Source organism: Notechis scutatus, chromosome 15 (genome assembly GCF_049901735.1).
Source record: "Notechis scutatus isolate UNSWTSFEM ecotype Mainland chromosome 15, rNotScu1.2, whole genome shotgun sequence".
Taxonomy (NCBI): Eukaryota; Metazoa; Chordata; class Lepidosauria; order Squamata; family Elapidae; genus Notechis; species Notechis scutatus.
Genome location: NC_142023.1, coordinates 294,316 through 320,252, shown reverse-complemented (window position 1 = coordinate 320,252; position 25,937 = coordinate 294,316). Strand labels below are relative to the sequence as shown.

The following is a 25,937-nucleotide window of genomic DNA, read 5'->3' as shown; positions in this document are numbered from 1 at the left end:
TCCCTCAGCCAGAGAAGAGGCCCGCCGAAGCGGCCCCGCTCCCCGCAGCCCCTCGTCCCGGAGCCTCCGTTGGCAGGCGGCGCGGGGCTGCGAAGCGGGGCGGCCTTGGCGCCGGCCAAGGGCAAGCGGGGCAGGGCTACGGCTACTGCTGCTTCGGCGCAGGGCTCTCCGGGACCGGCGGGCCGAGCGCAGGACCGGCCTCCCCACCGCCCAGCGCGCCAGGAGAGGCACCTGCGGAGGCGGCCCGCCGTCTGGCCGCGCGCAACTGAGGGGGCGGGTCCGGCGGGGGGATCAGAGGAGCGAAGGCGTCCCCGCGGGGCCGCCACGCGCGTGCGCGCCTTCTCCCCATCCCTCCTCCTTTCCATCCTTCTCTCGCGGGGAACGGCGGCGCGCACCTTCCGCTCCCGCCGGTCGGCAGCGTCCGAGCCCGCCGCGTCGCTCTGCCCTTTAGCTGCGGCCGGAGGCGTCGCCGCGCGAGCCGCTCTTGCCGGCCGAGCCCAGCTCTCCCGGGGCGGCAGGTGCAGGGCGGGGGTTGGCGCGGCTCCAGGCTGGGCCGCGATTGGCGGGCGGCTCTCCCGGGAGGGTCCCGGCGGCGGCGGAGCGAGTGGGGAAAGCAGCTCCAGGCCGGCCGCCTCCCGCGCTCCCCAATGCGCCTCCGGCGGAAGCCCCGGCCAGCGGCGGTGCGCGCCTGAAGCACACGGGCAGCTGCGCCGGCGAGTCCCGCTCCCTCCCAGGCGTCGAAGGTAAGAGTTGGACGGCGGCGCCGCCTCCGCTGACCCTCATCCCCCCATCGCCGGGCTCCGGAGTGGAGGCGCCGCTGCGGCCGCGCGTGACAGAGGGGGCGGCGGGCTTTTTCCCGGAGGAGCCGCGGCAACGCTGCCTGTCGCCCAGGATGCGGGGCTCCCTGCCGCCAGGCGGGCCCGCGCCGCTGCCCGAAACCAGCCGCGGAGAGACGGAGGGAGGAAGCCGCTCGTGCGCGGCAAGCCGGAGCAGCCGCCGCAGCCCGCGAGAGCCGCTTCCCGGAGGGCGCTGGGGGGCGGAGGCGGCCGGAGAACCGGTGCCCAGACCGGGCCTGGCCTGGCCTTTCTCTGCCTGTGAGCCATTGAACCAGCCGCCGCCGAGACGGCGCCTGGCTGGGAGGAGCGGGGAAAGTTACTTCCCCGCGGCGCTTGCCGGGTCTTCATTCCTCAAGAGAAAGGCCGCCGAAAGGAAGGTTGCTGGAGGCCTCTCAAATCACTGCCAGGCAGGACAAAGAGCCCGGCTCCCTGCCGAAATCCTCCCCCGGGCCAAGGAGGGAGCCGGCTGGAAGCAGGAAAGGCCCAAGATCTGCGGCCACAGGTGGGGGGGGGGCTTTAAAGGGGTATCCGACTGGTACCTGGAGGACAGGTGTGTGGAGGACATTTGCTGGGCTGCAAGAGGCTAAGTAAGGAGGGTCCAGTTGCAAGAGGGGTCCGGTTGACCTTGGCTTGCCCCAGGAGGCTCTGCTCCTTAGTCGGACTCCTCTTGCTCTCGGCTGGTGCTGCTTCCTTGCTTCTGCAAGGAAGGCAGAAACGCTCTGTGAGTTGGAAGCCCCAAACCTGAAGCCCTGGAGCAGTGGCCCTGGGGTGTGAAGGAAGAGGCAAGCCCTGTTTGTGGCCAGTAGGGCTTGTGCCCCAATCCTTGAGAGAGAAGGGCTTACAGACACCCCCGGGCAAGAGGGTCACTTGTGGGCTTTCTGTGGGGAAGAGCACCGTCTGCTTGCATCGTTCCTTGCAAGGTTTGCCTTTCCAGCTCCAGGAAAGGAGGGCAGATTCTCCACAGGGCATCCAGAGACTGATCAGGCAGCCTTTCAGGACAGAACAGGACTAGGAATTGACCAGAGCTCACAGCCGGTTTGTGTGGATGGAAAGGTGAGCAACTTCATTGGTGGGGTTGGAGGGCAGAAAATGTTTCGATTGAAGGAAATAGCCCAGCTCGGGGAAAGCAATAGCCTTGCTTTGCATGGGGGTGTGGGGAAGAGTCTCCCAAACGGATCCTTTTAGGGATGGGGGAGTGGGGTGTCACTAAGCACCACGGTCTGAGAATTCACTTATTTTTGATTCCGCATCTGCATTTTGATGGCCGCCCACATATTGTGGGCTGTGTGTTTAGTGCCTGCTCTCTCCATGCAAAGTGTGGGGAGGAGGAGTGTGGCTGTGAGGTTAGGTTTTGTGTTGCTGTGCTTGTTTCAGCTGCAGCTCCTCCTCTCTCCCTTCATCCTGGGGATTTTGAGGTCTCCAAGAGGGTCCTGCTTGCTGCACCTTGTGTGCTTGTCTGTTGTGGGTGGGGGAATACTTGAGCTTTTACTTCTGCTTTCGTGGACCCTGCGAAGTGGGGATGAGCAGAGGGTGGCTGGACTGTCACAGGCATGTAGTTTGGTTGTTAGTCCGTTGTTTGGCCCCACAAACACATCCTACTATGCACTTTTCAAATCAAAGAAACAGATCGGTGACAGCACAATAAAGAACATGTATATATTGCAGTGATTGAACTAAGCATCAGGGAAGTTGGAAAAAAGCATTCCTATCACATAAGCATAAAATCCCTTTAGCCCTTATAACTCAGGGAGACCTTTTAGATCATAACCCAGGGGATTTTCCTCCAATTCACCCAGAAAGTAAGTCCTAGAAGTGGCAGCCAAGGTGAACTCAGCGTTATCATTTAGAAGGCTGAGTGAAGCATGTTTTGAAGTCATGCTTCTCTGGCACCCACTCCTTCTATCCCAGAACTGTCTCCTGGCACCGATCATCTCCGGTTTTAGGGTCCATAGCCATGCTGCAGCCAGAGCCATGCCAGCACAGCTGTGGCAAGATAGTGGTCAGTCCAGGGCATTTCCACTATGTAATTGGAGGCAAACGAGCAAAATTTCAGGCTAAAATATAAATAGTTATTGCTAACCTATGGCTGATTTTCTGCTTTTTTCTATCTTCCAAGTTTGCTAACAACAATGAAAAGCATGAAACAATACAAAATTAAAGCAATACACATTAATCTCCAAGTTAGAATCCTTGTTAAAACAATTAGAGCCTGGTGAAAGAGAAGTAGGTTACTGTGTTCCTAAAGCCCAATAGACACAAAGAGGCCCAAGGATCCCTCAGGCCAGAATAGATTTCCTAAATGTGTGGGTATCTGGGGGCGGGGGAGGGTAGAGACCAAAGCAGGCTCCTTCTCACCTGTCCTTCTGGCGGAGGGGCCATTTTTGGGTGGTTGAAGTGGCTCCTTGGGGGAGGGGCATTCTGCCAAGAGTCAGGTTCTGTCACATTTAGTGCCGGTTAAAAAGCAGAAATTTGTTTGCAAGGCTTATCTAGGTGCCAAGATTTCTTTGGTTAGCTGGCAGTCGAAGGAAAGGAGACCAACCATCATTCTTTGCAGCAGCTTCGGATATTTTGGCCTCTTCGATAGTTTGGTTTTGATCCCCAAAATAAAATCCCACAAACTCCTCCTCATAGCACAGAATACACTATCAAATCCGAGTGTGATGTATTTCAGAATTAAATATTGACAGGCTTGTACCAATCGATCTTCTTCTGACAACATTTTGATTGTGTTTGAATGTAACGTTCATATTACGGGTCCTTGTATTCCCTACTTCATTACTGTCCTTGTCATATTTCAGTTGTTTATGTTTCAGTAATGAAAATTGCTTTAATATTGATTTGTGTTGGGGGGGGAGGGAAATAAAGCAAACATGTTTAATATAATCCAAATGTCACATTCAAATTTTTTTTTAAAGTTGCTCTGGGTTTCAAATCAAAATGTTTTCTCAGTGTTTTCCCCTGTTTAGTCTGCCTCTTTCTCTGAGCAATATTGGCTAAATCAGATCTCATGTTGGAGAGGAAAATGGGGAAAAAAAACCGGGACGAGGCCACTCCCTCAACTTATCTGGTTCTCTTTTTGCAGCCCTCGGGGCTACTCAGTTTGAGCACTCAGAGGAGCCCACCGTCAGTTAAATACGAAATGAGAAAAACAACCAGAAAACAGAGAGTCAGTTTGAAATCTGGCAAAAGAGAGGCACCCTCTGCTGGGACTGAGATGAGGGGGGAGGGACATGTTCCCTGGGCACCTGGGGACTTGGATGCCTACAGAAGAGGTTGGGTTTGGGGGCGAGTCCTGAAAATGAATTCCCATGAGAAACGCCCCCTTCCATTTTGGGTGGTCTTTGCGTGGCTGCTTTGCCACACAAAGAAAGCAGATTCCGTCATTCCGCTAACTTGCACATCATGCTGCTTCACCACCACTTTATGCTGGTTGTGCTGCAATAATCTCTCAAGTCTATTGAACCTTAGATGAGCATTACACCCCACCCCCCAATTCAGCTCTTTAGTCATTGCACAACAGGTATATCCTTTGGCTGCTACCTTCAAAGCGGTCACAGAGGCCGTGTCTTTCAACCCATTGCTACTGGCTCCCTGGCCTTGGAGAAGCCCCAGTGCAGTAAGGAGACCTCCAGAATTGCCAACTTCACCCATGAGGCTTCTGGGGGAACACTCCTAGTCCAGACTCTGCCTTGGTCTTGTCTATGATGGACTATATTGTGTGTTCATTGTGTCAAGTGCCAACCCTTAAACATGTTGATAAACTTTCTTTAGCATCATCTGTTTCCAACTGGCCCTTGGGCTCTTCCAATGTGGACCCATCGTTCTTGTAGTTGAGGCCAGCATTATGGAGTGGCCCTCAAGGGAGCTGGGTCTTTGCATTTTTTTGGACCCCTCAAGTCTGTGTTGGTTCCTGGGGACTGCCTGGACAAGTCACAGCAGTTTCCTTGGCAACCTTTTTGGGAAGTGGCTTCCCTTGCTTTCTTCCTAGGACCAAGCACACAATTGGCTTTGTGCCTAAGGAGGAAGAAGAATTCTTACCCTTTTGGTTTCTAGCCTTATGCCTTAGCCATCATATCAAATTCCCTCCCCCCACTCTTTTCCTGGATCTTTGCATATTGACTACGAAATATGAAACTTTGAGCCTTGTAATTTGTGCTTCAAATAAGTTCTCTGGACTGATTAGTTCTATGATCCATTCATTGGTTTTCTTGGCTATTCATGATATTCTCGGGAATTTTCTTTATCAGCAAAGTTTTAAAGTATTTGCATTCTATCTTGCTTCTTCAAAGTCCAATTTTACTTTCCATAGAGCTTGTCTATTTGGTTTTATTGTGCAATGCATTTGAGCCCGTTTGGAAGTAGGCGGTGCTTATGGAATAAATTAAAAAAATTGTTGAATATCTTTTCCAAAGTTACCCTACCAAGTCCTGGTCTGTGGCATATTTTTTGACTGCTGCTTCTTTTGCTGATGTGTATCTGCACTCAACTGTTGGCCAGTGAGTTGTTCTATAGATTTGCTGGCATAGTTTAATTATCAATAAAGGAGAATATTTGTAGCTCAGGGTTGAAAGGACGGGTTTTTGGTGCTTTCTGAGTTTGGTTGTTTTCTTACAGACATTTCATTACCAAACTAGACAACCTCATCAATGCCAGTCACTAATAATGTTCACTAGTTTGGGTAATGAAACAACCAAACTCAGAGAGCAGCAAGGACCCCTCAGAGTTTGGTTAGCACTTTCCTTGATTCTTCTGTTGCTCCTTGAATTTCTGTCCCTGTTCCCTCAATTCCTGTGGGCTTCTGGCTCTGTAATGACCAGGGTGTTGCTCTAACTTCATCGTCTAAACTTTCTTTTAAACAGGGAAGATCCTCTGAGGAATTTTGGATGTTGATATCTCCACTGTGCAGAAATTCATCTTTCATGTTTGCTTGACTTTCTTTGAAGCGGTTTCCACCTGTAGGTTGGTGTCTTTTAGCACACCAGTTTGAGGGTGGAGCCTCCTCCTGAGTTTGGAGAGCTTTGGAAAATTACCTTGGTTTGTATGAGTCAGTTTCCACCTCAGATGTCTTTGCAAGCTTTGTTCTAAGGTTGCTTCTTCAGGCTTCTAACAGTCTCTTAAATTCTTTGTGAAGCTTCCTTCCTTGTCCACTTCTTGATTTTATTCCACAGTTTTCCTGGTTCCTTAATGGGGAGGTTCAGGACTTCAAAAGCGATTCCTCACTAGTAACATTTGTTCAAGATCAAATTGTAGACGTTGGTTAGCTTCACTTGGAACTGCACATCCGCAGTGGATGATCTGGTCCATGGGTAGCCTCTGGGCATGTCTTGGCTAATATAACTGAGCTTTTCCATCTCCTTCTCCCAATAATACAGTTAATGTGATTTGTGTGTGCTCCATCTGGTGAAGACTACGTCTGCAGGCTTCTTACGGCCTCTTTTTTACGCACTCTTAGACTGTGCTGGAAGCTCTAAGATCTTTCCCCTTAAGAGGGATTTGTTTAGATTTTGCAGGTGTTATAATTGCTCCTGATTAGTAGGACTAGTTTGGTCCGTATTGAGACTCAGGGGTTTTGGCATCTTGTGTATGTCCCAGTCCCAACTCCCCAGCGGTTCACAGCAAAGGCAAGATAAAAACTTCATGTCCTGTAGAGCCACTGAGGGCCTAAAGTTCAAATAGCACTTAGATTTTTATATTGCTGCACAATGCTTTACAGCACTCCCTGGGACGGTTTACAGTGTCAACATTATTTACATATTTCCTCCAACAATCTGGGTCCTCATTTTTCCAACCACGGAAGGAAGGAAGGAAGGAAGGAAGTCTGAGTCAACCCTGAGCCCATCAGGATTGAACTTGTGGCTGTGGGAAGAGTTTGCCAGCAATACTGCATTCTAACCACTGTGCCACCATGGCAAATCGAGGAAAAGAAGTTTAAACCTATGCCTTGATAAATCTCAATAAAGACAAAAACTGGTCACGTAGTGCCTCCTACTGGCCAGTAGCATTTATAACGTAGGGGGTTTGTTTTTGTTTTTATTTTTTTTTATATAATTAATGTTTACACTGCATGATTCCAAATGACTCTGGGCAATTTGCAATTTACAGAGAACAATAAAATGATTAAATGATAAAAGCAAAAGGCAAAAGATGGCGAAAACCAGGAAACAGCAACAAGAAAATTGCACTGCTCAGAAGTGCTGGGTCTTTAGGTCCCTTTGACACACGGGGGTGGGGTGGGCGGGGTGGGCCTCATTCTAGAGGACAGGTAACACTGCCGGAGAGAAGGACCCCACTTCAGGACCCAGAGTGCACCAATCCTGCCAGATTGACTTGGCCAGGAAGATGCTACAGGGCACAAGTATACCTTGAGCACCCAGACCTCATGCCATGAAGTACGAAGCAATGACTGGCATGTTGGAAGAAAGTTGGCAGCCAGTGCAGCTCATGGAGCAGAGATGAACGTCTTCATCACTGTCGGCCCCATTGCATTCTGGGCCAGCTGAGCCTTCTAGGACTAGGTAACTCCATGGAGACTACTCATTGCAGTAGTCAAGTCACAAGGTGGCCAGGAAAGACTTTGGGACAGTTAGCCATGGAAGGAATCAAGGGTGTGTCAAAATGAAAAATCATTGTCCTGCTCCATCTCAGTTTTCTGTATTGTGCAGTCCAATTTGAATTAATTTTGTTTTTTTAAAATTTCTATAAGAGGAACCCTGGGCAGCTCACGGCATAAAAAAAACAACCCTAAAACTAAAACAAGCACTAGTGCTGACAATCAAACTTGCAATGGCCCCAAAGCAAGCCCCCTCCCCCCTCACGAGCACCTGTTGGGCTCCCACCTGGCTCTGACTCACCCCCCACAGGTGAGGTTTTCTTCCTTCCTGTTTCTAACTTTGGCCTTCTCAAGCAACTAGTCGGCTGATTTCAGATTGATCCCGATGACAAAACACTCAACCTCCTCCTGTTCTGCTTCCTCGTCTGGAACATAAATTTGGATCATTTTCCTATTAAAGGGCTGTTGGTGAAGCCTAATTGCTATTATCTGGTCAAGGATTGCATTGTGCTGTTTCTCCTCTGAAAGCAACGTTGCTCCTTTGATGGGCGTGTTTGCTCGCCCTGAACAATAAACCGTGTGCTCTTCTGACGGAAAGTCCCACGTCAATTGGGCATCGGCACCCAGATCTCCAGCAGGCTTTCGTGTAGCCATAAACTCATGTCATAAACGCCATTACTGTTCTGAGGGATCCCAAAGGTGATTTTTTTTTCAGAAGGCAGCTGGACTTTCTGTTTTTTTCTTTGAAGATGTTTTGCTTCTCATCCAAGAAGCTTCTTCAGCTCTGATGCTTTGCTAACTGTCTATGGAAATATCTATGGAAGGACTTACTGCAAGGAGAATAAATCCTTCCCTTCCCCACCATCCAGTCAGAGCTGAAGAAGCTCCTTGGGTAAGAAGCGAAATGTCTTCAAAGAAAACCCAAAAAGTCCAGCTTCCCCTTGGAAAAAGCCCCTTTGGGACAACCAATGACCACCTGGAGGACTGAGAAATATCCATAGATATTTATTCTGAGGGATCCTTGGCTAACATCTGACAATCTATAGTCAACTGATTAATATTATCTTCTCTCCATGTTGCTCTCTTGGAGAGGGTCAGTATGCACATGGACCCCTTTGCCCCTGTCCCTAAAGAAAGCTTCTGCCTCCAGCAGCCTCCTCCCCCTCCTCCCCCAGGTGCCTGCCAGGTTTGCTAGGCAGCTGGGATGACCTTCATCCCTTGGGGGGCCCTGCTAAGAGGCTGTTGCTCTTGGTGCCTATTGCTGCTGGGTTCTTCCTTCACACACACACACACCCACCCACACCCACCCATCAGTGACCTCCTGGCACAGTGAGGCAGTCTCACAGGACTATTTACCCTGGAGGCAGTGTGCTGTCCAGCCAGTGTATGGGAATTGGATAGTTAGTTAGCAATTGTGAGCTGTCCCCTTAAGGGAATGCATCATGGTAAATGTAGTTAAGGTATCCTGGGAAATGTAGTCCATGTCACATGACCACATCTGTAATCCTGATTGGTCACTAAATTGATCCTCGATGGGTTGGGGGAGGTTTCTTCATTTTTGCCTGACTCGTAACTACCGCTACGAGATGGGAGGAAAGGGATAAGGAGATAACCATCTTTTTACCTACCAGACAGAAATAGCAGCTCAAGAGGCAAAAATGGCCAAAGCCCAGGCCAAATTAGAGTTGGCCGAACGGCAACGAGAATTCACAACAAAAACGGCACGGGCCGCAGCATGGCAGAAGATGGCCGACAACGCCTCCTTCAACTTCGACCTCAAAGAGTTGGGAGAAGAGAGTCCAGATACACGGGTCAAGGCCTACGTGGATGAGCAGCACTCGCTTCGAAACGAGCAGGTGGAACTGCCTCAGTTACTTACAAGTCTCCCATATCCAGGGAAGCATAGGAGTGAATCTCAACCACAGACTCTAAACGTCAGTTACGCAACTGACGTTGTACAGCCTAAAATATGAGATTCACTTCCCACCAACAGCAAACCTTCCCCAACTGATATTGTATGACCTAAAGTTCGAGATTCTCTTCCCAGAATCAGCAACCCTAACCCAACGTCTCATGGCCTGCCGGGCAAGCAAATTAGTCCACCAGTGCTCACAACTTCTCAACAAGTTGACATACAACCAATCACAATTGCCACACTCAATCCTCAGGCAAAAAAGTTCTCACCACAACCGCTAAACAACTCTGATGCACAGCATGGAACCTACACCCAACCTTAAAAGGTACTACCTACATATGTGAGGGCAGATACTGACCTCATAAAGTACTCTGTGGCGAACCATGTACCGTCCACATCACATGCCCTTGAGCCAGAACGCCACACCTACGATGCCGTCATACGAAGAGATGACTTGCCCTCACAGAGAAGTAACAGAGAACCGTCACTAAGGTGTGGAAAGTTAGACTTAGCAGCAGCGGTGTGTACAAATTCAACAACAAGCCAGGCAGAGAATACCTACTATGGAAGACCATTTTCACAAGTACCGCTTAACGTGAACAGCTGCTTCCCGGTGAAGAACTTAAATTTCTGTTGGCATGGCTAGGACCACGGTCTAGCTACATGGTGAAACACATTTACACGGGCATACTTAACAACCCAGACACTGCTTTAAAACGAGCGTGGGATGCTTTGGACCAGAAATATGTCAATGACACATTGATGGAATAACTTGCTCCTAGAACAACTTTACAGTTTCCTGTGTATCGCCATCCATGAAACCCAAAAACTAGAGGACTTTTCCAACATCCTTATGGAGCTGCGAACAGCCAAAGAATGTTCTGACTTACCAGGACTGGTTTGCCTTGATCTCTCCATAACGCAAGAAGCAATTATTGCCAAACTCCCAAAAGAAATATTAAACGATGGATCGTTTTGTCTGATGCTTTTCTGGCCACAAACCGCAAACGAGATCCACCCTTTCCCTTTCTCCAAGAATTTGTCATCCAGCAGAGTCCTGCAACAGCTTCAGAAACCTTCACTTCAGACGCAGATTTTATCCACCTAACAGAGACCGCTACCGAAACTCTGCACCTCTCCAGACTCTACTGCACATCTCTACAGATCATCACCAAGCGACAACACATAACACAGGGGTTGTGACCTCCTCCATAAACAGTTCAGGAGAGGACTCATCAGATACAACCCAATTTAGGTCTCCAACTCCAAAGACAAGCCAGTTTTGTCCCTTGCACCACACTCAACATTCACTGAACAGGTGCCAGGGGTTTACAGCAAAATCCCTGTCCAAAAGGAAAGAGTTGATAAAAGATCTCCAATTCTGCAACAAGTGTTGCGAATCCAAACACTAACCCAAATACTGCACAGCCAAAGTGCAATGTGATATCTGCAAAAGTGACACGCACCCGACCGTGCTGCATCCAGACGCTGATCCACCACTGCAGACATCTCATCGCCCTCCTTTGAACAAGGAGCCTCAACGTGCTACAGAAGCACACCCAGAGCCAGTGGTCAGTGTCAATTACATAGCGGTGTGCAATGGCACACCAGCCCCTCGCTCGTGTTGTCAGATCTGCTTACTGTCGGCTTTAAAATTCAGCTGCCACATTTTTTTTTTCCTTTTAGAGAGTTGGAGGAGTTGAAAAGTTCAAGGTTATTCTGTATGTCGTATTAAGTAATTCCAGTGGCAGTTAATTGGTGCTCGTGATTTATAAAGTGTAAAAGTGGGAGGAGAGAAGGTGGATTCTGTGTAAGGCACGAAAATAATTTCGCTTGGGAAATTGCCTTTGACATGCCAGTTCTGTTTCTAATAAATTCAACCTTGGCGAGAGATGTCTCGGAGTGATTGATATCATGGATACTTTCTGGATGCCTTACATTTTATTTCCCAAGTCAATTTTTTTTTTTTTTAAAAAAGGGCTTGGCTGATACCCGGAGTTCTTTTTCCTGAGATGGAGAATTATCAACAATCAGCCGAAGTTGGAGGTATGCAGAGGGGAGAGTATGGGGGCCCTCCCTCTGGAACATTAATTGAATCTGCAAGACTTTGTTTGGAGGAGATGATGGATGCTTCCAGAATGACAGTAGAGGAAAGAGGTTTGGGAGCTATACCGAAGCGTTTCAACTCAAGAAGTTGTTATAACCCAGAGGTAACCCAGTGGTTGAAGAGAAATCTTTCTCGAGCCCCAGGCAGATTGCTATTCTGATTGGAGGGAGGAGACTATACAGAGGCCAGTTGGAGGAAGCCAGAAAGACGCATCAACTGACGGAGGTATGTTGCAGCCTTCGAGGCAATCCTGTCATTTTCCAGAGGAAATTTTGCCCCCTGCAGAGAGTATCCCTCCAGGGTGGGGGTTTTATCCAGGCCAGGGGTGGATTCAATGCCAATGGCAGCCAGCACTAATCCAGCCCTGGTCTGAAGGGGGGTTGCCCAGACAACAGACAGCAGCCACTTCCCCTCCACCCGACCAGGGAACCAGGCCACACCCGTCTTCCTCCTGGCCACCACAAATGCAGCCCCAACCGGCAGCGAGGCCACAGGGACCCCTATTCCAGAGAGGCACCACCCAGCCAGGATACAGGGGGCCTACCCAGTCTATGTACGGTTTCTTTCATTCCAGTACAACCTGCAGGAGCCTGGCCTGTGCCACCTCCACAACCACGACCCAGGCAGGACCAAATACCCTTTAAGGCCGTATTTGATGGCCACCATGAACATTTCAATTACTTACTCGAATGAGCGCATAAATCACATATACAAAGTGATGGCAACGTTCCCACCCCCAATAGTTCAATTGGCTCATTCAATTAAAAGTTGTGTATAGCATCATGTGGGCATCTCCAGGTGGTGATGAGGCCTCTGTCCGTTGACCTTGACATATTTTGATAAAGAGTTGCGGCTGCGCATAGCATAGGATAGAAGCCTAAGCAAGAACCTTCCCCCCCAACTTGTACAGTTTTGTTTTGTAACACCTCCAGCTCGCTTCCCATAACCATGTCCCCCCTCCTCCCCCCCGTTACTTATGACAGCCGAAAGATGCAAAGCAAAGGAAGAAAATCTTGAAGGCTGACAGTAGCAGAGAATGAAGAGAAGTTAATGGAAATGAGGCAAGGCAAGTGAACCTTGTCAGAATTTATTTGGGACTTTAGAAGGGTCGGAAGCCACCTCATCGATTGGCCTGAAAGAATGACTTTACACTATTTTAAAAATGCCATTGATCCAGAAGTAAAGAAGGCCTGTGAAATCCCAGACACCTTACAATCGTGGTATGTCGCATCCCTCAGCCTAGATCACAGCATCAACCCACACAGGAAACCCCTTCCAGCAGCCCTGCCTAAGAGAATTGTGGCTAGGAGACCGCTGACCGGATCAGCCGAACCTGCCTGTACCCAACCTACCAGGTGGGTGCTGAAATGTTACCAATGTGGCCAAGCTGGCCATAGAGCAGCACACTGGCCCCTGCTCCTGTACCACAAGCTCCACAGTTGAAGTCTAATCCAGCTGTTAGAGGTCGGAAGAATCAAGAAAGACCTCCGGCCAGGGGCGGGTTTGCCAAACACAGCTGGGAAAGCCCCCTCTGCGCAGATGGAAGCAATGGACCACCAGACCGCCACCACGTCCCCGAGAGCCTGACCTGCGAAGACGACCCAATGGTGAGTGATCCCATCATACCTTTTACAGTCCCTCGATGGGTTAGGGGAGGTTTCTTCATTCTTGCTTGAACTCATCTTATTGCTACAAGATGGGAGGAAAGGGATAAGGAGATAACCATCTTTTTACCTACAAGACAGATATGCAAAGGATTGGACATTAAGAAGAACTTCGTCACAAATGTGAGTTATGAGGATACCTGATGAACCAATAATAAAGACTTTGTATGAATGTTTTGTTGAGTTTATCTATCTGAATCTGTACAGAAGACAAAATATACCACTGTACAGAATACAGAACAGGCAGCTTAACCTCTGAGCTATTCCAGCCTGGGGTGGGCGTGGGGCACTTTCCCACAGGAGTCTTCTTCCATGCTTTTGAAAAGCACCCCATGGGAAGCCTGACTGATGCGAAAGGAGGAGAGGACCCTGCCCTTCCCTCATCTGGTGCCCCTGCTCCTTGGGCCTGCCATTGAGGCTACTTTAGCGCTCTTACGAAGAACAGAAGGGGAGGGTTCAGAAAAAGCACAAGTGATCCCGCCTCCCCCCGCTCTGTGCTGGTTGGTGATTGGTCACTTAGGGCAGCTGGAAAGCCGGCTAAAGCCTCTGTCTGCTCACAGCTGCCCCAAGCCCACCCACCACCACATGGTTAGGGGTGAGATGGGTGGAGGGGGCTCTCCAGGTGCTGCCTTGGCGGTGGGGGGCTGCCGCCTACCTTAGCCTCCTTTTTTGAGAGGTTGGGTTGCTTTTTGAGGCTTTGTGAATTTTCTTTATTCAGCTCTGAATGCAGCTGGTGCCAGTCTGACTTTTGGGAACCTGCCTTCAAAGGATAGGAGCCTTCAGGCAGATCAGGAGGCTGGTCTGAAATTTTCTTCCTCCTCCTCCCCCCCCTCCTCCCTCCCGAGCATAAGGCCTTAAGCACTACACTGAGCTGGCTTTCTTGGTGCGGAAGAGGACCTGGATAGCCAGAGAATAAGGCTTTTTGCAGCCCAGATGTGGCAGCCCAGGCGAGGCAGAGAAGAAATGGAGTGGGGCAATCAGAATGTCTGGACTGTCTTCACATTGAAGAGTGGAACAGGGGAAGGGCACCAAAAAGGAGCCCCCCTCTGCCCTCCCCTTCCTGGCCAGCAGAGGTTAGGGTCTGTTGGGTTTTTGGAACCCTTTGACTTGATTTGCCTTCCAAATCATGATCGCATGGAAGGTAAGAGGTAGTTGCAGAAGCTGCTGCTGCTGCATTACAGAGGAATTTTTCCACCTCCAATTTTGTTTGCAATGGTTTTGCCTGGGAAATTGGGTTGTGGATTAACATTCTGATGAATGCATATGTTTGCACACCTTAATTTGGAAATAGGTCTCTCTCTGCACAAGGGACCAAGAGAAATGTGGCCATTAACATTGGTATCTAACAGCAACAGGGCATCCCAGACCAAAAATGATCCCAATAATGATTCAGTCTGAGTTCTAATTCTATTATTTACATCCTCAAAGTTGCTTTTTGTTTTTATGTTAGCTTTTCTTTTAAATTTGTTTCAGTTCAAGTACTGATATTTGGCTGGCTGGTTTCTGCTCTTTTTGTAAGATTCAGTCAGCTACCTGCACTTATTCTTGCCTCCCTCCCTCCTGGGGAAGCCCAACCAGACGGCCAAGAGGACAGCTGAGGAGGTGGGTTGCAGCAGAAACTTGACTTTCCTTTCCGCCAGTGGCAAAAGCAGGCCCTCTGGGCTGTTGAGAAGGGCCCTGGGGGACGCTGGCCTGTCACAGAGGGGCAGCCACACTGGGAACCCGAAGACTGTGAGGTCATTGGCACCACGCTGATCCCCCATCCCCCAACTCCCAGAGCTGCTCTACTTTGCCAGGTTGCAAAACTGGGGGAAGAGGCTTTGCTGATCCAGCATCTGGAAGGTGCCACTTTTGAAAATCATTTTAGGAAACCAGCACATATTAGAGGAGCATTTCAGAGACCTTGAACAGAAGGGAGGAGTGTGGCATCTCAGCCCTGGAAGCCGTCCGTCCGTCCTCCTCCTTCAGCATCGTCCCCAAGGTCTCTGTTCCACTCCTCACGGACTTACGGTTTTGGTTCCCGCCCCTCTCTTGCATAGGGACACACAAATCAGCTTCCAGCCTGCCCAAAGACCCCGTCCTCCCCACTGTTTCTTTCCTGCTGCAGCTTCCTCCTCCTTCTTTCCCCCCCACATCCTTCCTCTCAATCTCATCTTTTGTCTATACACACACCAATATTACACATAGTTTGTTACACGTTGGTAATCCGGGTTTAGCATATCGTGTAAACAGAGGCTGTGTATTTGGGAAGGACAGAAAGCAGATTCTTCCAGCAACCAAACAGCATGTTGTGTGAATCCTTCCACCAGGTGGCCTGTATGAAACATCCCTGCCAGTATTAAAAATAGTGGTAGATTCTAGCCTTAAGCCTTGAGGGTACACCTTGAGGGTACACCAATTAACAGATATCTTATATCCTTATGTCTAAGTATGGCTGCATTACTATTATCCTTCTCATATTTTTTACTTACCTTCTCCTATTGGTATCTGTGATTATATTACTTTGTTGTTTATATGTACACGGAGAGTTTATGCACCAGAGACCAATTCCTTGTGTGCCCAACCATTCTTGGCCAATAAACCTGTTCTGTTCCTTTCTCTTCTCTTCTCTTCTCTTCTCTTCTCTTCTCTTCTCTTCTCTTCTCTTCTCTTCTCTTCTCTTCTCTTCTCTTCTCTTCTCTTCTCTTCTCTTCCCTTCCCTTCCCTTCCCTTCCCTTCCCTTCCCTCCCCTTCCCTTCTCCCCTCCCCTCCCCTCCCCCCCCTCCCCTCCTCTGTTCCATATTCTCTTCTCTTCTATTTTATTCTATTCCCCATTCTCTTCCGTCCCCTCCTCTCTCCTCTGACTGGGCAGCTGCAGGCTCTGGCTGTTCCCTAGGCAGCCTTGCTGGCCATTCCCACATATCGTTAGAGCTTCTGAGGTGACAGCTCCTCTGAGATTTTGCAATATAACTGGTGACTTAAGAAACCTGGGGAACATAACCATTTCCCAATTAGCTATTTTGGCCCCCTCCCTTTTATCGGTTGTCCTGCTGAGACCCTTTTGAACAAACTTCCCTTTGAGGACAAGATCAAAGCAGACTGCCTATTCCCTTCCTTTCCTTTGATTTTCTACTGGAAAGTCGTGCTTTTTTGCCTTTAGGTTATTTTCCCCCCTGCAGGTATTTTTCTGCAGGTAGCATCCCTTTTGCATTCCCATTATGTCCCTTCGATCAGGGAATAGCACTCTCTACATCCCAGCTGTTTCCTAAGTGCCCCCCCCCACCAGTTTTTCTTACTGGTGGGTGGGTGGTCTTTGGAGAAGAAGCCACCCTGCACTGCCTCTATCCTGCCTGTCGGATCCTGAGTAGCCCTCACTGAAATTGTCTCTCCTGAAATCCACTGTTCCTGAATGTTCATTTGTTTAACCACCCGGACCAGAAGGTGACATGGCCACCGTGTTGATCTTTACAGGCAGCCTTTCTCAGGTCTGAGAGGGCTGATCCCCGGTTTCTTCCTCAAGTCTTCTGCAAAACAAGGTAGGCATCTAAGCAAATGTTGGGACTTGTCGTCCTGGTCCATTGAGTTTTCCAGCAGGGGTCTGAGATCAGCCCGTCTCCCTGAGGCTGTCTCTTCTCCAGGCTCAGGATACCCCTCCGTTTTGATCTGTCTTCAGAGGACCCACTCTCTGATTCCCTGGCCATCTTTCTTGGCCAGAGACCTTTTCGGGAGGGCTTCCCTCCAGACCTGCCAGAACTGCCACCTCACATTCACCTTACACCTTGCCTTCACTGCCAAGAGCTACAGAGGGGAGGGAAGCCAAACGGGAGGGAGGAGGACCCCATGTACCAGCCTGGAGACTCACTGCTCCGAAGGAATGGAGCCACATACCAAGGATGACGGTTCCAACAACATCTAGTTCGAATATGATTGGACAATCGAGGACGAACCGGGGGGAGACGATTCTGGGAAGAGGGATTTATGCGTGGGAATTTGGCATGTGGATTTTAGATCTGGCTTTGCCTTACTGTATGCACTTGACCTTTTGTAAAGTCTCTCTCATAAAATGGAGTCGTAGATTGTTCTCGCTTAGGGTTCAGGTCAAGGCAGTTGTGCCACCTTCTCTGGACTTCCCAAAGCTGCTTTTTCAGGAGGTAACTGGACTTTCCTGTTTGGGGGGCAAAAGGCTGACTTAGAGAGGGCCATAAAACACTGTAAAGCAGTATATAAGTCTGCTATTGCTATCTATCTATCTATCTATCTATCTATCTATCTATCTATCTATCTATCTATCTATCTATCTATCTATCTATCTATCTATCTAATCTACCGTGTTTCTCACAAAATAAGGCCGGGCCTTATTTTTTTTTTTGACCCCTGAAAAAACAGCTAGGCCATCTTTTCGGGGGTGACTTAATTTCCTCCCCCACCTAGAGTGGCCCATACGCACGTACCTCGCCGCGAGGCCGCTTCTATCGGCCAACGAAAGCTCCCTGAAGGCAGAGTCCCCAGCCGCTTCAGGGTGTGGCGTGGCTGCTCGCCACACCTTGAAGGCAGTCTCTTTCGGGCGATGGAAGCTCCCCAAATGCAGTCACCAGCCACTTCGATCGGCTGGTAGAAGCGGCCTCGCAGCGAGTGTGTGTGTGTGTGTGCGCTAGCCCCGAGGCCGCTTCTACCGGCCGATCGAAGTGGCTGGTGACTACATTTGAGGAGCTTCCATCGCCTGAAAAAGACTGTCTAAAGGTGAGGGGACATGGGCAGCCACGCCACACCCCGAAGCGGCTGGGGACTCTGCCTTCAAGGGAACTTTCATCTGCCGATTGAAGCGGCCTCGCGGCGAGGGGAATGTGTGTGTGTGCTCACCCCGAGGCCGCTTCTACCGGCTGATTGAAGTGGCTGGTGACTGCATTTGGGGAGCGAAAGAGACTGCCCTAAAGGTGAGGGGATACGGGTAGCCATGCCACGCCCTGAAGCGGCTGGGGACTCTGCCTTCAGGGAGCTTCTATCGGCTATTGGGGTATTCTAGCCTAGGCTACCTGTGGGGCACTCCTAAAGGCACGTTTTCTCCCCATCCCCCCCGCCCTTCCCCCGCCCATTTCTCTTCACCTTGTGTAGTTCTAACGAACGATGTGAGAAATGGCGGGGAAAAGCATGGTTTGAATAGGCGTAAATTTTGGGGGCGGGGCTTAATTTCACCTCATGCCTAGAAATCGTGCTGGGCCTTCCTATTAGTGGAGGCCGTATTGTTGGAGAAACACGGTATCTATCTATCTGTCTAATCTCTATATCGAAGAGCTTTGGTGGCTAGAATGCAGCATTGCAGGCTAATTCTGCCCACTGCCAGCAGTTCGATTCTCACCAGCTTAAGGTTGATTCACCTTTCTCTCCATCTGAGGTTGGTAAAAGGAGGACCCATATTGTTGGGGGCAAGAGGCCGAGTCTGTAAACCACTTAGAACCGTAAAACACTGTAAAGCAATATATAAGTGTAAGTGCTATTGCTATTGCTACCCCTCGGGTGGCGCCTGGCAGGAATTTCCTTCAAACCTGCCCCCCCACCCCACCACTGAGAACCCCCTTCCTCTCCAAAGCAATTGTATTTCCCCCCCTTTCCCTTCTTCTCTGGGTGTTGTGGTTAGCTGGCAGCAGGTGCAGACGGTTGAGGAGAGTGAGGACTGAGATGAGGGGCCAGGACCATTAGGCAGTGGACTGCTGCCTTCAGAGATTGTGGGGGCTGGCAGCAGTGATGAGGGGGTTCCCGAGGAGCCTGTGCCAAGTGTGTGTGCGCACAGGATTGCTCGCAGGAAAGAGCAGTTGCAACAGCATGGGTGACTCAGGAGTAAGGCTGCAAGGTAATGGCCCCTCCTTCAAGAAGATAAAAACCAGCTGTGAAGCGAACATTCTTTGCAGGAAGCAAAGACGTTTTGAAACTCAGCCTTGTGGACATTACAGTATTTTAAGTTAGTATTTGAAGACTCTTGTGTTGTGAAATATTTCTTATCTGTGATTCTTGGTAGTCTCGTACAGTTTTGGCAAGCTTTGTGCTTATCAAAGTTAATTAGTTTGCAGTAGCGTTTTAACCGGGGATTCGTAGACTCATTAAAAGGTTTCCGTTCCCTTTGGTTATTATTTGTTTTATTGGACAAGGGTTTGGGTCAGAACACAGGTTCCTTCCTCCCCTCCTGCCCATTTGTTTAGCAATTGCCTCAACTACTAAGTGGCAGGAGTTTTTCTTCCTGTGCTGAAAGCGGAGCCTTTCTGTTCGGAATGTAACTTTCAAAATCTCATCCATTTGTTCACCATGGCGAGACAGTTGTGGTCGATTCTGTTTGGAGCAATTGAAGGCTTTGGATGGGTGCCACCTCCACAGGATGCTTGGAGGGGCCTCCAAAGAGCCCTGAAACCATTCCCCCCCTTTTTTTTTGTAAAGTTTTTTTTTTGAAACATACAACAATATCATTTCGTGGACAGTGTGGTGTCTGAATGTCAATCACTTTGATACAAAAGCAATGATAATACAATGAGCATTACTAAATCAATCTGATTTATGCAATCTAATATTGTTATACATAACTATATCAACACTTCATTTTTCAATTATAAACATTGGCTACATCCTTCTAATAGTAATAGCATTATTTTTGAGCATACCTAATAACATCCTTTTTCAAATTCTGACCTTGACCTCTAATATCCACTTTAAATGTATTAAGTAAAGGTATGTATAACAATATCCCCCCATTTCTAAACTTTTTGTTTTATTTTTATTTTATTTGGTTTGTCAATTGCTTACAAGATAATAGGTATAAGTAAAAACATAGTTATGAATACATGGATACATATAAGAAAAATAAAAGAAACAATAGGACAGGGTGCACTTATGCACACCCCCTACAGATCTCTTAGGAAAGGGGTGAGGTCAATAGTAGACAGTCTAAGGTTAAAGTTTTTTGGGTTTGGAGAAGAAACCACAGAGTCAGGTAGAGTATTCCAGACATTGACCACTCTCTTGCTGAAGTCGTATTTCCTGCAATCAAGTTTGGTGCGATTAACCTTGAGTTTGTATCTATTGTTTGTTCTTGTTATGGTTGAAACTGAAGTATTCATTGACAGGTAGGACATTGCAATGTATGATTTTATATACTATACTTAGATCGGACTGAAGGTGGCGTAGTTCTAGGTTTTCTAGGTCTAGAATTTCAAGTCTGGTGGCATAAGGTATTTGCAACGAGTAGAGGAGTGGAGAACTCTTCTTGTGAAAGGTACAGAATTTGATAGGATGCTCCCAATTTTGACCATTTGTTGTCTGTTTGACAGGAATGCAGTTATGCAGTTGTCCAGAGATACCATAAGATTTTAGTTTTAGGAGTAGTTTGTCGTGTACCACTGAATCAAAGGCTTTACAGAAAGTCTATGTAGGTTGCGTCTATTGCTTTGCCCTGATCGAGTTGTGTAGTCCATATGTTTTTGCAGTGTAAGAGTTGCAGATTGCAGAATATTTTTTTTCTGAAACCAAATTGTTTATTAGAGTAGGTTGTTTGTCTCTAAGTGGAGGATAATGGATTGGTTAATAATTGATTCCATGACTTTACAGGTGACACAGCATAAAGAGATTGGTCTGTAATTTTCAACTAGGCTGGGGTCTCCCTTTTTGAAGATGGGGATGACCGTGGCTTGTGACCAGAGGTTAGGCAAGGAGCTGGTCCTGAAAGATTTTTTGAAGATTATGCTTAGAGGTTCTAATATTTTAATACGGCCCCTCTTAAGATTAACTACATTAATGTTCTTATACGTAACCACATCAGCCTTGAAACCATTCCTGACCTGATCCTGGTCGCAGAGGGCATAGATGGGGAAGAGAAACCAGGCGGCTGGAGGAGATGCTTTTCAATCAGAGATTCTGTGACTCAGCATTGCAAAGTCTGAAATTCCGGTCATGCTCGGCTTCCTTAGCATAGACAGCAAAGCAGCAAAACAAACTGGAAATCTGATCTGGGATTTAGGAAAATAAAACAAATAAGACAAAATAAAAGACCAGGAGAGGTGATAGTGCTGCTATACCAAAAAAATATGCCGAGATTCTAGTGTCAAGCATCCAGATAGTATCCATGATATCAATCACTCCAAGACGTTATCTTTCCAATTGATTTATTAGGAACAGATCTGGCACGTTCAAAAGCAGTTTCCCAAGTGAAAGCTTTTTCATGTGTTACACAGAATCCACCTTCTCTCCTCCCTTCTCTCCTCCCACTTCTACACTTCATAAATCACGAGAACCAATTAACTGCAACTGCAAATTCTTAATACCACACACAGAATAACCTTGAACTCTCTAAAAAAAAACCTCCTCTAACTCTCTAAAAAAATATATGTGGCAGCTGAATTTCAAAGCTGACAGGCCTACCCCCTTGAAATCTGGAAAGAGTGCAGAGAGAAGAATAGCAAAGGTGGTCAGGGGACTGGAGGCTAAAGCCTACAATGAGAAGCTAACCAAACGAGACCGAAGAGATCTTGAGTTCTGGGTGACTTTACATGAAGCCCAGTCAAGAGGGAAGGGATCCCTCCTCAGCGGTCTTTCCTCAAGTCTCCGCATTGTCACTTTCTTTGGTTTTCTGAATAGGACTTGGCTTCTGGTCCCTGGTCACCTTCATTCAACTTCTGTGCATCTTTTCCATTATTTGTTTATCCATTAGGTTTTTATCCAGTCTTTGTTACTTTATAGGTAACTCAGGGTGGCAAACATACTGTGATAAAAAACAACCATTCAGGTATTCAGACTGGAGACACGTGAACAATATATAAAAGCTTTATTATGAAACTTTTGCAAAAGGGAATTCTGCCTGTGGGCAGAAAACATTTTCCCCAGGAGGGCTGGGGTTTATATACAGGTTCAAATATACAGTCTCTGCCCCTTTCCTGGGTTCACAATCTATCCAAGCTACATATCTCCCTATGTAACACCCCTGTTACATAGCATCTGTTTCCTTGATTACATAGCATCTGTTACAGATGCTATGTAACACCCCTGTTACATAGCATCTGTTTCCTTGTAGCATAGCATCTGTTTCCTTGTCCTGTTTACTCGTTTCCATTTCCAGTAATCTCCATTATTAACATGACACTGGTCAGTGTAACCTGCCAAATATGTAAAAAATATGTAAAAATATGTTATTACATAATTTTCCAGTAAATTATCTTAGGTTAACACAGAGGTTAAAGATGGTGTTACCATTGTTTCATATTGTCACAGGGATAATTTTGCCTATCGCACATACCTACTGCTCCTTCCTCCTATTCTCCCCACAACCACCCCCCTATGAGTTGGGTTTGGCCAGGGGTGGGATTCTACCGGTTTGGACTGGTTCAGGCGAACCCCTGCGCAGTACTTACCTATATCCTCTCAGCTGTGGCTGCTTCAGTGCTGCTGGATGCTGCTGTGTTACTGTTGTGGTCACGTGATCTTCATTTTCAGAGTTCTGTGACAGTTTCCCAGGCAGTCTTACAATCCATCTCCCACTCTCCTGCCCATTTTCAGTTATCTCCCATTTATCTGCCTGGAAAGGGAAGGGAGGAAGGGAAAAAGACAATTTCAGACAATTCTTGTCAGATTCCCACAAGGAAACTCAGTGTGGAAGCTGGCAGGAAGTTGGAAGTCACTCCTTCGCCCACTTTTTTGCTTGGCACGGTCCTTCTGTTTCTCTGTTTAGGTAAGCAAGTATCTCTGAAGCGATGACCTAATGGGGCACAGGTTGCCTATTTGTATCCTGTGTATTGATTTTTGTTTCCTTTAAAAGAATCTATTGTCTTTGTTAAATTTCAGTCTGTTACTTTCAGGCTAATTTTTCTATTTTTTTCCCAAACTATCAAAATCATTTCAAATTTTATTTCTATCATCTAGGGTTATTAGCTTGGTAAGCATTCCCTCTGCCTCTTCAATCAAATAATTCATGAAAAGGTTGATGAGTTGAGACCTGGGATTGATCCAGTTCAACAATAAGTGAAAAATTCCTTGGTAGCCTGGGGAACTCCACAGTCAGTAAGGCTCCAGTGCCAAGTGTTGAGGCAGGGAGGCTGGCCTGATGGCCGTGGTCCCATTTGGTTGCTAGGAGCCAGTTTCACAGAGTGTCATATCCAGTTAACTGTGGAGTCCCCTGGACAACATAGCTACTCCACTGCTCCTGCCTGGAGTTGCAGCTGATGCCCCCTGAAGCCCTGGTGGTAACGTTTCCAAGAGAGTCCCTTCATGGCTCTCTTGTGCCGTGCCCACCTCCCAGGTCAGACTCGCAACCACAATTAAATCATGGACCTGGTGGGCCTTATTGCAGACTGATCTTGCACTAAGCAGCAGCAGCTGTATTTCGGATATGGTTGGACAAATCAAACCAGCTCTTTTTTGTTGTTAAAAAAGAGGTGTTTGTTATCAAATATTCATAAAAGGTCAAATATTCATAACTGGTGTAATTCTTCCTTATTTTATTAGTAGCAAAATTTAAAAAAACTAATCATTCCGAACTTACAAAATGCGGCATTGGTCCTGCGGCAGCTGAGACTTCTGGGCATTGGTGCCCTGTGGCAGAGGGGGAATCCCATGCCATGATGGGTTGAACTCCTGCAAAGGTCAGTGCCTTATCTTAGAAATGACCACTTTTAAGTCTCTTAAAATTATATCAGCAAGTATGGTGGGCCCAATTGGCAAAAAAGAAAGCTCAGGACCAGTGGTGGGATTCAAAATTTTTTACTACTGGTTCTGTGCACGTGGCTAGGTGGGTGTGGCTAGGTGGTCATGTGATTGGGTGGACATGGCTTTTTTTTTGCAGCACCACCCCCACCCTGTTTTTTGGGCCTTCCTGGCCTTGGGACCTCTGCCCCCTCCTTCCATTTTTTGCCTTCCTGGGCCTCAGGGAAGCCTCCTGGGTGAAGCAGTAAGAAGCAGGGGAATCCTGGCACAGCTGTTCATACGAACAGCTGATTGTCAGGAGGTTAAAGAAAAAAAGAAATACCTTAAGGAGTGACTAGGCGAACAAGCATCAGCCGGATCGGGTGAGCGAGCATCGGGCATCAGGCGGGCAGGGCAAGCGAGCAACCAGTGACTGGGTGACCAGGTTGGGGGCATGGCCAGCCAGAAGTTACTACCGGTTCGGCGACCCACGCCAAATCCTTGCTTCTGGTTCGCTTGAACTGGTGCAAACAGGCTGAATGTTCAGGACCCTATTGATTGGAAACATGCGGAAGAGGCTTTCACCTTGGAAAGGCTAGGATGATGAAGAAGAAGAAGAAGAAAAGAAGAAGAAGAAGAAGAAGAAGAAGAAGAAGAAGAAGAAGAAGAAGAAGAAGAAGAAGAAGAAGAAGAAGAAGAAGAAGAAGAAGAAGAAGAAGAAGAAGAAGAAGAAGAAGAAGAAGAAGAAGAAGAAGAAGAAGAAGAAGAAGAAGGAGGAGGAGGAGGAAGGGGAAGGAGGAGGAGGAGGAGGAGGAAGGGGAAGGAGGAGGAGGAAGAAGGAGGAGGAGGAAGGAGGAGGAGGAGGAGAAGAAGAAGAAGAAGAAGAAGAAGAACGGGGTCCATGATTCTCTCTGAGATTGGCTGTCTTCTTGTAGACCTTCTAGAAAGATGGGCAGCTTAGGAGGAAGAGGAGGAGGAAGGAGGAGGAGGAGGAGGAGGAAGAAGAAGAAGAAGAAGAAGAAGAAGAAGAAGAAGAAGAAAAGAAGAAGAAGAAAAGAAGAAGAAGAAAAGGAAGAAGAAGAAGAAAAGAAGAAGAAGAAAAGAAGAAGAAGAAAAGGAAGAAGAAGAAGAAGAAGAAGAAGAATCGACTCTAGAAAGACAAATCAACTCCACAAAGTGAAAATGCTACATTTATTTTTTGGACACAAAGCATGATTCTGCCCAGGCTGTAGGGATGGAGGGAGGAGGTCAAAACCAGCCCTGATGTGGGAGAAGGTGCTGCCGGATGCTGGCTCTCACAATACGGTGATGGCACCAGTTATGAAACGACATTATAGGAGTCCCTCTTAAGGGTCTGGTTAGATTAAATGGTTCACCAAATCAGTTGGCAGCTGATGCTTGACTGATAAAATATAGTGACCTTCAGTCACTTCCAGAAAGGGTGGGAATTGGCTGAGAAGACAGAGTTGGAGGCATTAATAAAACATTGGTAAGCGGCTTCTGTTGAGTGCAAATGGGCTCCTTGGCAGCAGTGCGATACCTGGGTTATCTCCCGGAGCAGATGGAAGGTCACTGAAGAGGTGCTCTGAACGCATCAAGACAGGCTGGCAAATCAGCAATTTTTTGCATCCTATGTTGCCTTTCAGAACAAAACTTCCCCAACTCCTCAGCTTCCGATGAAAAGTTTGGGACAAACATTCGAGCTGCTTGCATGCACAGGCTCCTAGCAAATGAAATTCTATACAAAGAAAAATTATTCTGTGGGTTTTAAAAAATGATTAAAAGTCTGAAGCCAAAGCAGGATGGAAATGAGCCTTGCAGAGGGTTTTTTGGGGAGAATCTTCCCACCAGGATGGAGCCAGCTGCTCAGATAGGGGGGCTCTCCTTCTCCAGAGATGCTGGACAGCCTTCCCTACTCCCTTTCCCAAAGGCGGTTGCAGCGGTGGTCAGAAATGGACATCTCAAAGAAGAACTCGACCGGAAAAAAAATGTGCAGGAGGAAGATAAGAAGAGAAAGTTTTGGCTGGCCGGGTTGAACTGAAAAAGCAATAATATGAGGTACCCTGGAATTTGAACTATAAAGAATAACATTGTTCCCAAAGAAGATTTTGAAGCGGCGAAGGAGAGAGGGAAGGGAAAGGATTTGGCTTTTTTTTCTTTCCTTCTTCACATTGACAGCTAAGAGATTTAAGTAAGAAGCTGACAAAAATCCACTTTGACATTAATAGGCATT

General features: G+C 47.7%; 1 protein-coding gene across 3 annotated transcripts in view; it reads left to right on the top strand.

Annotated features, from left to right (window-relative positions):
* The first annotated feature begins 365 nt into the window (after nucleotides 1–365).
* Nucleotides 366–25,937, top strand: part of FAM163B (family with sequence similarity 163 member B) — a 45,061-nt gene continuing 19,489 nt past the window's right edge. For 2 of the 3 annotated variants that reach the window (XR_015745383.1, XM_026688661.2), the window contains exon 1: nucleotides 366–743. The gene's annotated coding sequence lies outside the window, so the exon portion shown is untranslated. Of the gene's footprint in view, nucleotides 744–1,799; nucleotides 1,890–25,937 lie in introns of those variants that run through there. The other variant, XM_026688662.2, reaches the window with a different exon arrangement.